This window comes from Narcine bancroftii, chromosome 7 (genome assembly GCF_036971445.1).
Source record: "Narcine bancroftii isolate sNarBan1 chromosome 7, sNarBan1.hap1, whole genome shotgun sequence".
Lineage (NCBI taxonomy): Eukaryota > Metazoa > Chordata > Chondrichthyes > Torpediniformes > Narcinidae > Narcine > Narcine bancroftii.
The window spans coordinates 178412291-178422340 of NC_091475.1; positions in this window are offsets into that span (position 1 = coordinate 178412291).

A 10050-nucleotide genomic window follows, 5' to 3' on the forward strand; every position below is an offset into this window, starting at 1 on the left:
AAGAAAATCGAGGGACTTGGCAAAAGATGAAAATGTTAGTGTCGGTTACATGAAAGGGATATAGAATGGATTTTAACATAAATGTGATAAAAACCTTTCTGGTGTGCCAGGTATGAAATCGCTGAAACACTCATTTTGCCGACTGATCAGAAGTTAGCACACTTTCAGAACTTTTAACGTCTAATTTATCTAAAACATTATCAATTGACCAAAACTTTGTTTACCATCCAACGTTCCAATCGATTGACTATTGACGATACGGCCAATAATAGACGTGGGGAGATCAAATGGAACTCCAGCCGTGTACTCAGTTGGTAAAGCTATGGTGCCCCCTGGTGTTTTATTGCCATCACGGAGAGCAGAGCATTCTGGGATTTATAGTTTGCCAGTCCCGACCTGCCCATTTTTCTCAATAAATTTGTTGAATAAAAGGGCAAGTTCGCTGACCGAACTCCATCCCTCAAGCAAATGAGCATTTATGTCTAATGTCACTTCACAAATTTCAAAGTATTGATTTAGATTTGAGATATAGATTTAGTTACAATTAATTTTAAATCTGAGATTTTAATTTTCAGTAATGAAAGATTTATTTCAAGATTTACTCTATAAGTCATGATGCAAACAGGTGAAATCATTGGACTACAATGCTTTGGTTATTGTTAAATAATACCACTAGTCAGACTACAATTCTGAATGTTGACTCCCGAAGAAGGGTTCAGGCCTGAAATGCTTTTTACTTTCTATTGATGCCACATGGCCTGCTGAATTTCTCCAGCATGTTTGCGTAATTTATTATTTTTATCATCTACATAAAGAATATTTATTATTGCAGGGTTTCAACATACACAGAAAATTCAAGTACAAAATTTCTATTTTATGTACATGTACAGAAAATAACACTTAACTTTTTATTAAATGTGGTTATGAATGAACAGAATTAATAATTGTTAAGAGCCCAGAGGACCTCAAAACCCAGCAACAATAGATATTCACCAAGACAAATGGTTACTTAAACAAAAGTTGCTTTTAATTATCTTTAAACATGAAAATAGAATCAAACATTAACTTATCACTATTGACTTACTTAACCTAACTTCACCCCCTTTCTAAGTACACGTGTATGTAATGTGTGTGTAAGTTCAAAAAAGTTCTTTGGTTCACAATCTCACTTCCCAATCCTCTAAGTTTACTGGTTGCAGGAAATTCATTTACTGTGCACAGAATTTAACATGTATAAAGTTCACCAGGCTTTGGTGCTTGAAAGGTAAATGGTTACCGCTCAGGAAGATTCTTGATTCTTGTCAGTTTTCAGAGAGAGATTTGTTGTTCCAGGACATCCACAACTGATGTACTTCCATCAGCCACTTCAGTGTCTTGCTGACGAAACTTGTTCCTTCAGGGTTCTCCAGATGATAACCTCTTTCTTTCAGGTCACTACAGAGTTCCTTTTTGTTTTACTTATTCCAAGTGAAACATTAGGCAGCCAATCCTCTCCTCTTGCATGAACCACAAGGGCTTTGACCAAGCTGTCTTCCAAATGGGGTTTTCCACAAGCTTTCCAGCTTGTCCTGTTCCAGTCCCAGCTGTTGTTACCGACTGTAACACTGTAGAAGTGATCTCTCTCTCTCTCTCTCTCAGAGATAAAGCTTGTTTGATCTCTCTGATTGCAAAACCACATGATGCTCTTAGAACAGCAAGCTCTCTTCCAGACAGAAAGCAGCTTTGACAAGATCTTTCATCTGTTGCCTTTTGTAAACAACAATCCATTAGTGAAGTCTCTTTGTCATTCTCCAAAGCTCTTGTAAAAGCTGTGGAGCCGATATGTCTAGCATTAGCAGAGTTCCAGTATTTCAAATAAGATCTGCTTTAAAGTGTTTATATGTAACCTACTCTAACAACCTTTCCCAATGTATCTCCCAAAAACATATCTATATACTCTGTCACATAATATTATTATCCATATTGGCAGAGAGGGATAGTGCCTTTGAGTTTCTGGGTCTATATTTTGGAAAACTTCTGCTGGAGTCAGTACATCAAGGGAACCATGACAAAGGAACACCAACGCCTCTCTTTTCCAAGAAATCAGAGGCTACTGTGGAAAGTATACTGACTGTTGCGTCACAGCCTGGCCTGATAACTCAATTGCCCAAGAATGCAGAAGACTGCAGAAGGTAGCAAACATAACAGGTGAACCAGAAAAGCTGCAGAAGCTTGAGTTTAGGGCAGTGCACAAAGTGTTGGAAACACTCAGATGGTTATGCATTATCCAAAGGAAGAAAAAGGCAGTTGACGTTTTGGCCTTGAACCCTTCATTTGAATTTCTCCAGGACTTGTACACAAAGAAAGCCATATCAACACAAGCTTGACCTCCATTCCAGTGAAGACATCTATGTGGGGTATTACTTCAAGAAGGCAGCCAACATCATAAAGGGCCCCCATCACACTGGTCACATCCTCTTCTCACTACTACCATGTGATAGAAGGTACAGAGGCCTGATGACCAACATCTCCAGGTTCAAGAACACATTCTTTCCAATGATTATCAGGATATAGTACCTCGGTGGTAAACCAGAAAGACTGCAGATGATGGAAGCTGCCTGACCCTCTGAGATCCTTCAGCATTTTATGTGATTTTCCAATTTTACAGCATCTGTAATCGTTCTTGTTTTACCTGCAGATGCTGGAAAACTAGATATTCTTGAACCTCTCCTCGTTGCATTCATCATAAAACTGCTCTGACACCACCAAAGGACTCTCTGCACTATTGTAACCTACTTTGATTTTTTCTCTTGTACTATGGTGACTGTGAATATTTATTGTTATTAATTGTGATCATACAGTAGGTGATTCACCTAGCTTTTGTATTTATTATCTATTTCAAATATAATGTATATTATTGCAGTTTCTTTCATAAAGTATTTTCGAATGCATAAAGTTCGAATGCAAGTAAATTTAAATGCATATATACATTTTATAATGAATATAACAACAAACTCTTTATCATTATTCTAATGTAAAATAAAGAAGTGGAATGGTAAAATTACATTGCTTTAGAAATGATGAAGTTTAAAAGTTATGATAAGAATTTTAATACTCTGGCTAGGTTGGCTCTTTAGTACCACATTCCAAGGAATAAGGGTAATATTCACATCATCAGAGAGCACAAAAATAACCTAGAAGCAAGATCCTAGTTTTGTAGGCCTGACTTAAGAGGAAAGAGCCTTTGGGCATAGTAGTCCATTAAGGGATTGACATACACCAAAGGAGAGGTAATTTTGGGGCAGGTGTCAGAGAATTTTGGTATGTGTTGACATTCACAAAATATCGGGGTGGGTGGGGCTGTGTGTGTGTGTGTGTGTGTGTGTGTGTGTGTGTGAATACCTATATTCCAGAGTCTGCCTTTGATCCCATATCTACTGAACCAAGATCTCACTTGGTCAAGGCCATGTAATTGCTTGTGTGCAATTATCATTGCACATTAAAACAAACCAACTTTCACTGCTTAATATAAGTAAGAAATTATTGCTATGGAACAGCAGACTGCATGGTCAAGACAGAGTACACCTTCTTCTGGAAGGGCAGAGTAGAGGTGGAGTTCTGTCCTCATGCACTAGGTTTTGCCATTACTAAATAACTAGTCTGGCATCTCAACAATTCATCATCGGGGACATATGAATGTCTCTGAACCTCTAATGTGGAACCAAGGGCTACAGCCATCAACAACATTAGCACTAATCCTGGAAGCTATGGATGAAGCCAAGGAGGATTTTTCCTTCAATCATGAAAAAAGTCCAACATTGAGTAGCCTCATTCACAGGGTCAACAAGGAAATCACCCATATATGTCAGTTCAAATTAATGATGAATAAAATCAAAGGAAAGTTGATGGGCTTGTGAGAGAGAATAAGTTGCATGGCCAGGGGACAAAAAGGAAGGAGCAGAATGGAAACAAGCCCTTTGCCCCAACATGCTTATGCCTACCAAGATAGTCCCACTTGCCTGCATTCAGCCCATATCTCTCTGTACCGCTTCTGTCCATGAACTTCACTATATGTCAATTAAATGTTACATCTCTATTACTTCCTTTGGCAGTTAGTTCCATAAATCCATCAACATCTGTGAGAAAAATGTGTCCCCCTCCCCAGTCTCATTTAACTCTTTCCCTTCTCACGTTAATTCTATGCCCTCTAGTTTTAGACTCCTTTACCCTGGGAAAAAGACTATGGCTATTTAAATTATCTATATGCCTCATAATTTTGTAAACCTTTATATAGTTTTCCCCTCAGCTTCTTACACAACATGGAGACCTCTTACACAACATGGAGAAAAGTCTTGGCCTATCCAGCTTCTCCTTATACTTCAAGCCTGCCAGACCTTGTAGTATTCTCGTGAATCTTTTCTGAACCTTTCCTGATTAATGATATCTTTCCTCTAACTGTGTGGCCAAAACTGCGCTCAATACTCCATGTGCTCTCATCACTGTCTTGTAGAGTTGTAATACGATGTCTTTGTCGATGCTCTGACTGTTGAAGGCAAGCGTGCCAATCGCTTTCCTTGCCAGTCTGTCTATCTGTGTTTCCACTTGCATGGAACTCTGTACTATATCAGGAAGCATCTATGTCCAATAACTCTCCCCAGGACCCTATCATTCACCATGAACGTCCTGCCCTGGTTTATCTACCGAAGTTCAAGACCTCACATTTCTGTGAGTTAAATTCCATCTGCCATTCCTTGGCCACCTTCCCAGTTCATCCAGGCCCTGTTGTTATCTCAAATAACTCTCTTCACTGTCCATAATATCACCAATTTTGGTGACATCCACAAACTTATTTACTATGTTAACTACATTATATCCAAGTTGTATGTATAGATGACAAACAATAGTGGACTCAGCACCAGTCCCTGCAGTGACCATTGGTCACAGAGCTCCAATCTGAATAATAGTTTTCCACTACCATCCTCTAACTCCTACCATCAAGCCAATAGGGTTGATAAGATTTTTGTGTTGGGGAAGAAAGCACTGTCAATGCTAGGATTTGGAGAGAAAATAACAAGCCACTGTGGGAACTCAGTGGGTCAAGCAACATTTGTGGGAGTAAAGGAATTGTCAACAAAGAAGATAATGAGAAGAGGAGGTGTCTTAAGAAAGCAGCCTCTAACCTCAAGGACTCTCACCACCCATACCATGCCTGCTTCACACTGCTACAATTGGGAAGGAGGCACAGGAGCCTGAATATGAACATCCAATGGTATAAAAACAGCTTCTTCCGTCTGCCATCAGATTTATGAATGGACAATAAATCACAGATTTGACCTCACATTCTCGTCTTTTGCACTAATTTATTTATTTTTCAATGCAATTTATAGGAATGCTGAAATGCAAAACAATGAATTTTGTGGCTTGTTCGTGACAATATATTCTGATTCTGTTACAGGCCCTGCATCAGTACTGATAGTGGAGCAGGAAGATAAAGAGAAGAGAGGGAGACATGGGTCTGAATGTGACAACAGGTGGACTGAAGAGTGAGGGATGATGGATAGATAGAGCCAGGTGAGGGAAGGGAAGTGAAGGTGAAGAGAATAATGACTGGGGGACACAAAGGCTACAAGTGGTAGAATCTGATAAGACAGGAAGGTGGCAATTGGAATGATTCCGGGAGAGGGTAGGGCAGAGGAACCAGGTGGGGGAGGGGGGAAGTGTACGTGAAGTCTTTGCGTAGTAGATGGATGGAACCAGGATAGAGACAGAGATGAAAATACCCAGGGGCTGGAGGGGGTAGGGGAAAAGGAATAAAATTGTGAAGATGAGGGTAAATCGGAAGGAGAGAGTGAGGGAAAAACCAATGGGTGCAGGTTGCCTAAAACTGGCAAATTCAATGCTCATACCATTGTGTTGTTAGGTGGAGGAGGTGTCCTCCTTCATCTCCTTCCAGGGACTGAATCAGCCCTTCCTGATGTTGCAAAAATTCATGTGCCCCTGCTCAAAAATGTGGAACCAGATAAGGGAGGAGTACTGGATAAATGGAAACAGTACGGCGAGGGGATGGGGGAATCAGTCGGACAAGTATGCAGGTGATGAGCAGATGGAGCTAGGTAAGGGATGGGAAAGATACTGGGTAACAGGAATTGGGGGTAGTGTTTGGAAAGGAGAGTGTGTAAGTAGTAAGACCTGATTAGATTAGAACTAATAGGTGTAGTTTATTTGAAATGGAAGAATTCAATGTACATGGCATTAAGTTTAGACTACAAAACTGTGAGGATGAGGTTAAATCAGAAGGAGAGAGTGAGGGGAAAACAAGGGATGCAGGTTGCTTGAAACTAGAAATTTCAATGCTCATACCACTGAGTGTAGATGTAGGAGGTGCAGTTCCTACACCTCCATCACCACCTTTCAGGGACCGGAACAACCCTTCCAGATGATGCAAATATTAATGAGCCCATCCTCTAAACAGAATATGAGGTGTGCCCCTCTGATTTGCATGTGGCCTCACCCTGGCAATGGAGGCCATGAACAGAGAGTTTGGTATGGCAATGGGGAAGGGAGTTAAAATAGCCTGCACCCAGGAGCTCCAAATGTCCATTGTGGACAGAGCACAGGTATTTGGCAAGGCTGTTGCCTAGTCTGCACTTGGCCTCACCCTTGTCCCTTTCTTTCTTCTCAGATTCTAGCATCAGTAGCCTCCGAGAACCCATTCATTGCCCTCTGATTCCACACTCATCCACTCTTGTCCCACCTAGCACTCAGTCCCTGAATCACCCTTCCTTTCTTTATACTGGCTATCTTCTCAGTTCTGATGCAGGATTTTGACAAAAAATATTGACAATTCATTTCCCACTGAAGTTGCAGCAAAACCTGCTGAGTTTCTCCAGTAGTTTATTTTTCGCTCTGTTGGGAGATGGCATTAACTAAATGGGCTGAATGGTTCTCTTGTGTTTCATGATCAGTAAATGCAAGAGTAACCTTATTTCAGCCCACTAATCCAAGTGGTGGTAGATAATGTCACCATCCAAATGTGTGTGAAATAGTTGTTTACTTTCGTTGCGTCATGGTTGGTGACCGATGGATTGATAACTTGTCATCATCCTCTGGTCTAAACTAAACCTTTGTCACAGGGAAATTCAGTACAGTTACAAAACTAGCATTTATTTGTCAATGCAGAAAATAGCCCAGATATGTCAATTCATGTAAAGCAGGACAAATCAAATTCATCTAATAACCGACCAAATAGTTTGATCCCAATCAACAGCTAATTAATGGAAGGTATTGTTGTCTGTGCTCTCGTGTGGCACAACATAGATTTTGCTTTAAATCTTATCTAAACCTTGGTCCAAGCATGAATTCCAGAGTGATGTGAAAGTTTGTCTTCAATGTCAAGACAGTGGTTGACCACATATGGATTAGGGCAGTGGTTCTCAACCTTTTTCGGTCTAAAGTCCATCTGGCTTCCAGCCTAATGGGCCATGCCATGATAGAGCAATATTTTCAAGTCAAAGGTAGCTCTTTAAGAACCATACCTTTATCTAACTTAAAGTATTTAACTGAACATTTTTAAAGAACAAAAAACACTGCAAGCATACACTGAACATAAAAACTCCCAATCAAAATCAAACCTCAAGCTACTTTAATGAGCACCTGATCCTGATTTTTTTCCACCAATTTTCACATTCTTGGTTCTGTCGTAGATAACCCACATCTGAGATCTGCCTCCACTTCAATATTGTTTTGTGTCTTTGTCTTCAACTGCAGCAATTGCAATAGTATTGGGATGTTCTCTTGAACGTTGATGGTCATTCATTTGCACACAATAGTCAAGTAAACTTGTAACATATCCTACAGTCACACAATCCTGTCTAGGGTCAATTTTAAATGAACATTTTTGTAAAAATAATTTATATCTAATTTTAGAGGATAAATATATCATGTGTCTTTCCTTATAAACAGGAGGCTCTTGAGTTTTGACTGGTGAAGAATAATAAGCAGTAAGAAGACAGAAAACACACACTTCTGAATCAGTCTTAATCTGTCTTGTGTGGAAGTCTGATAGGAACTGAGTGCTGAGCCCCTAAGCCACATATTGGGAGATGGCCAGATGATCTCTGACATCAGTGGCAGATTGCTCATCACTCCACCCAAGGTCACCTGGGAGGACCGAGACATGACTTCACATCCACCATGACTTTAGTGGGTTGGGAAGTTTCCGTGGCCAACATCAAAACATGATGTGGCCCACTGGTGGGCCAAGGCCCACTGGCCATGACCCATTGGATTAGGAAGTCTGGTAAAACTGAAGTTAATAGGTATTAAAGAGAAGACCTTTCAGCGATTGGAGGCATAGTTCACATAGCAGACGTCGGCTGTGGTCATTGGAAATTATTGGAGTGTTCTTGGTTCCACCATCGTTAGCTCTTCATCAATGAACATTCTTTCATCATAAGATCAGAAATTATGATGTTTGCTGTTTAGAAAATGAACCTGTTTATGCTTGCATGCAGTAATATGTAAATAACATTCAGATAAGGGCAGATAAATTACAAGTAATAGTTTGGCTGTGTAAGGGTCTTATCACCTATCCTTGGCATTCAGTGAGATTACCAACATTACCGCCATCAATAGCCTTGTTGTCACTGTTAACCAAAATCCCAACTGGACGAGCCACATAAAAACTTTGGTTACCACTGCAGTTCAGATTCTGGACATCTTGCAGCAAGTGGCTCACCCCAAGGATTATATACAATACAAAGCCTCATTGTACACAAATCATAGAAACAAGATATTGAGGTTACACTAATGTCTCTATTTTCCTGTATTCAAATAACAATAAATATAAGTGAGCATAAAATAGAAATAAAGTCAGTCTAAAAGAAAATAGCTTGTGACTTACTAGCTATTAATATTTTATTAATATTTTATAATAAAAAGTGTGCTACAAGACCAGAAAAAAGTTGAAATCCTGATCATAAGTACGTTCCAAAGCACACTCGATAATAAAAATAGTATGTAACAAAAGAGAAACAAAAAAATAAAATAAAGAAATCAATTCCAAAACCCCTATCCCTAAGCAAGGTTGAAGATCAGCATTCATAAATCCAAGCATCACAATCTTAGAAATGGGCAACACAATGCCGAGATTCCAAATTAACACAAAATTTTAAGATTATTGAAGTAGTCCAAGAATGAACCCCATAACATTTGAAATGTAATATTTGAGTTATTAACTGCATATCTAATTTTTCCAAATGTAAATAAAACAATATCCCTTGTGCATTTGTAGGTGGAGTATTATCTTTGTGTTTAATCAAAATTTGGACATCAATGGAGTAAAAGATAAAATGCGGCATTAAATTAAAGTTAGTAACACATCATCTTCTCAGAATGCTCTCCCTAAAAATTTAACAGTGACTTACTTGTATTTATTTTGCACTTTTGACATAATGAACCCAGGTGTTTAAATATTATTAAGCAAATTTTAGAATTGAGCTATACAAGAAACAGCAAAGGCAGATGACCAAATGCTTAGACACCAAAGATTTTGGCAGAATGAAATTTAGGGAAGGAGTTCTAGAGCTTAAGGATAGGATTTCAGCACTGGATGAGATGCAAACTGGGCAAAGACGTTGCATACATGAAAACTGTTTTTTTTTTGGTGTGCTGGGTCTGGAGATCATCCTGAGATAGAAAAATGACACCAAGGTTGTGAACAGATGGGTGCCAGGGAAAGAGAGAACATAGAAGATATTACAAATAGTATAGGCCCTTTGGCCCACAATGTTGTACTGACCTACTCAAAAATCAAAACCCTCCCTACCACACACCCATAACCCTCCATTTTTCTTGCATCCATGTGCCTGTCGAATAGTCTTTTAAATGTTTCTATTATACCATCCTCCTCCACCACCCTGGCAAAACTATTCTCTGTATAAAAAAAATTACCCTTGATGTCTCCCCTTAAACGTTCCTCCCCTTACCTGTTACAGATGTCCTCTGGTATTCAGTAGTGTTGCCCTGGGATAAAAGTGCTGGCTGTCCATCCTATCTATGCCTCTCATAATC